Below are 4,586 nucleotides of genomic sequence, written 5' to 3'. Positions count from 1 at the left end.
TAAGTAGAGTGTACAGTTGATGCTATATCTTGTACACGTGATAATTATTGAAGTGTATTGCTCTCTTTCTCTTTCTCCTTCTCCTTATCTTTCTCCTCTTTCTATTTGTTCTCTTCTTGTCTACCCATCTACGTATGTATCAATTTATCTATCTCCTTCTCATCTCTCTTTATGACAGAACGTAAATCGTATAATAATCGAGTAGAAATCCACCTTCTATTTCCTGCCTCATGAGGTGTACATGCTTGTCATCGGTTGTCACGTGTTAATGCCATCCTCGGTCCCTCCTCCTCTCTCCCCATCTTCATCCCCACTGTCACGAAGGGCAAAGGGAGAACGGGAAAATAAACTTGTTATTGAGGATAAAAAAAGGAGAGAATGTATGAATGAGAGCAAGGACCTTCACAACTAGAGAGCATAACCGATGGACTCACAATAGAATTTGATTTGTAAATGTTCTTTATTATCAAAAAGTTATGACAGTGCCTTTCTTAATATCGAATAAAGTGTTATTAATATTTACTTCTCTGTTTGTTGGTCTTTTTTATTCTTTAACAAACTACCGGCCACTTTAATTGATTTTGATTGAAGTCTCTCTCTTTGAAATACGAGAAACTATTTTAAATGAATAAAAAAATTGCTGACATTTCACCGTCAGACTTGAAATCACGCAGTGATAATAATTATTATAATAATGATAATAAACAATGATAATAATGATAAACAATAATAATGATAATCATAAAAAGCAATGCAAATAATAATAGTGATGATAATCATAATGATAATAATGATAACAATTATAATGATAACAACAATAATGATAATGATGTTAATTATTACTTCAATAATAGTGACGATAAACTGCCACGTGTAATGCCTGATGAAACATATGCTAGGAGAGAAAAGTAATAAAAGATGATAATGATAATAATTATCCAACAATTCTAAAAAAAAAAAAAAAAATAATTCACAAGATCCGTAACTATAACGATACTTAACAATAAATCATATTTGCTGATAATTACGTAGGTAGGAGGATGACACAGCATAAGCGTGGATCGGAACAACGATCAGCTACAATGTATAAATAAAAAAAAAAATATATAAATCATAATCTATAGTGTATATACATATAAATATATATATTTCATTATATCTTGAGAAAATAAAAAAGATATTAATGTAATGGTGGTAATTTGGGAACTGTAGCATATTATTTGAGTGAAAATATGGTAAAATAATGATGACAGCTCTGACAGATGAAAAAGAACTAGACAAATCACAATACTGGAAGTAGCTGTTAAATTGGTATTAATCACGAAAAATAGTAATCATAATGAGGTGATACTTATCATGATAATAACAATAACAAAAATGACTTTTATAATTGATCATAATTATGATGCTGTTGATAATGACGATGCTTGTAATGATAAAAATGAGCATTTTTATGAGACTGATAATAATGATCATGATTAGAATGGTTATTATGCAAATTATATCAAAAGGAACCATAATAATTATAATAATTATCGTTACTATTATCATAATTTTCATATTATTAACGATGACGATGACCGTGATGATGACGATGATGATGAAATTGATAATGCTGATAAAGAAGAAACGGTGGAGAAATACACACAAGAGATGGTGATGATTAAGCAAGAAGAAGAGAAAGGAAAGAAGAAAGGGGGGGGGGGGGATTAAAAACTGATAAAAAGACAAGCAGAAACAGAGTGAAGAGGAGGAGGAGCAGGAGGAGGGTGAAGGAGGAGGAGGAGGAGGGGGGGAGGAGAAGGAGGAGGGGAAGGAGGAGAAGGAGGAGGGGAAGGAGGAGGGGAGGAGGGGGAGGAGGAGGAGGAGGAGCAGGAGGAGGAGGAGGAGGAGGAGGAGGAGGAGGAGGAGGAGGAGGAGGAGGAGGAGAAGGAGGAGGAGGAGGAGGAGGAAGAGGAGAAGGGGGAGGAGGAGGAGGAGGAGGAGGAGGAGGAGGAGGGGGAGGAGAAGGAAGAGGAGGGGGAGGAGGAGGAGGAGGAGGAAAGGTTGAGGGATTGGGAATTGAAAAACAAGGTAGAAACACAAGGCGCAAGCAGAGATGTGACTCGCAGCTTGATATGCGTTGCAGACAGACTGATAAAATATCTCAGTAAACAGAAGCATAGATTTACTTACGTGCAACTTCATGGAGAACAAAACGAAAGAACACAAAATACATTAATGGCGCCTACTTGGAGGTTTCCACTTGGCTTGGAAGAGATTCGATCGCTGGCCTTCCTCGTGGGAAGCAGCGACCATATCTATTCCGTCATCGCTGTCTGAAAACGTTTCAAAGCCATTTGATTATTTAAATTCTATATTTCTTGCAGTAAATGCTTATCAGTTTTATGCGCGCGCGCGCGTTTGTATGTGTTAGTATATATATAGATATATATATAAATATATGTATATATATTTGTGTTTTATAAATAAAAAATATATAGATACATATAAATATATATATATATATACATATATATATATTTGTGTGTTTTATAAATAAAAAAAATATAGATACATATAAATATATAAATATATAGATTTATACGAATAAATAAATAAATATATATGTATATATATACAGATATAGATACGCATGTGTGTATTTGTGTGTGCAAGCTCACTCTTGCTCTCCGGATCCGTACATACACGCGAAGCTATGGATATAATGAATGGCAGGTATATATAAATGTAGTTGTATATATTGGAGAACTTGCTCTCGAGCGCCAGAAAGAAAGAAAGCGTTTAGGAAATTATCCTTTTAGAAAACACGTGCCTTTCAAACATTGTTATTTTTAATTTTTCAGATGACTCCTTCAACCTCGGGAATGACATTTCCCACCAAAACTCTGGGATATTTCGATAGGCCTATTACCTCATGTTGGTTGTATTTCCTTCATCAATTTGTTATACTCTATTCAGTTTATCCAAATTTCCAGTTGTTAGTACTGTTTTTAATACTGTTAATGAACTTACTATTTCTCCAAAGATTTATGCACAGATGACAAAGTAAAACAAATGAAATGGACAATTTAAAAGTAAGACATAATCCGAACGCGCAAATGGTTTGCACGAAGTCAAAGTTTATTGTTTACCTTTTCACTTCTTATATGTTTATCCTGTTAAGATGTGTTATGTGTTGCATCTGCAGCGAGGGTGTTTATTTTTCAACTGCTAAAAGGAATGCTGTTTAAAATGGGTAAAATGGTATCTATATACAATTTTACAGCCATATTGATGCCATCCTAGGTGAAGGAAATTGCATTTAAGATAATATTTTAATAGATGCTAAAAGGTTATTGTTAATGTAAAATGATTCAGTTATATACTGTAAATATACGGAAAGATTGTAGCGTTTATGATCGCATTAACAGTATGGTTTAAAAATGATGTTATAATGTGCTCACAGTATGTTTCAAAAATGTTTCAAACAATCTAAAGTGTGTTGCATATTATATCTGACTTTAAATTTCGATAATCCATTGATTTCCCAGATAATTTTGAAAATACAATAGATCTACTTGAATGTTTTATATAACGGATGCATTTTTCTTGTTTTAGATACTTGTTAGGTACGCAATACATATACATACATATACATACACACACACACACACACACACACACACATACACACAATATATATATATATATATATATATATATATAGTTTTTTTAGTATGTGTGTGTATGTTATACTATAAACCATACCTATCTTCTTGAAGTCCCATTTCTTCTTCTTCCCTTCCCCTTTCCTTCCTACCTTCCTTCTTAACCATCCCCTTGGGTAGTTGTGTAAATAGTAAATGTACACCGACTGACAGTCTAACTACTCCAATGCAGCGTACTCACATAGAAAAATGGTAATAATAGTTACAATAAAAAATGTAATGACAATAATAATAATGATTGTTCGAATATGATGCTTTTATGCGTGTCATTTTCTAATATTCAGGTTAGTAATCACTCCATTGTACATGAAAATGAAGTGATTTCAGCCTCGAAGTCACATGGTTTCTGATTTCAGGATTAACGTACAAACAAACGGACGGACGACACACAAGCAGAATTACATTATAGATGATAATGATATAAATGATGATGATGATGATAACGATAATAGTAATAGTAACAACAAGAATAACAACAGTAATATTAATAAGATAATTTCAGTTATTACGTAACTGTGATAGTTACCCTCATTTTACAAATAAATATGTTTGCGAGTGATTTCAAATCATGATTAGAGATTTCAAATTCTATTATTTGTTTCTTCATAAAAGCGTTCATACATTTTAGTAAATAAAACAACTACACAAACACTTTACAGAAGACAAATTAACGTTACTCATCAAATCACAAATCACATAACAGTAAATGCAGCGCTAAACCCGGTAACAAATAGAAACTTGTATTTATCAATTATAAACACCAACCTGTCATGCAATCTGCCTGTGAGATTCCGAGGGCATGATGTCTCGTATTGCAAAGACCTTGAACGTGCCAAATAAAAAAAAGGTCTGGGGCAATGCTGTATTTGCGGGAAC

This window comes from Penaeus chinensis, chromosome 43, assembly GCF_019202785.1.
Source record: "Penaeus chinensis breed Huanghai No. 1 chromosome 43, ASM1920278v2, whole genome shotgun sequence".
Taxonomy (NCBI): domain Eukaryota; kingdom Metazoa; phylum Arthropoda; class Malacostraca; order Decapoda; family Penaeidae; genus Penaeus; species Penaeus chinensis.
The sequence above is the reverse complement of the archived record's forward strand: the minus strand, read 5'-3'. Positions refer to the sequence as shown.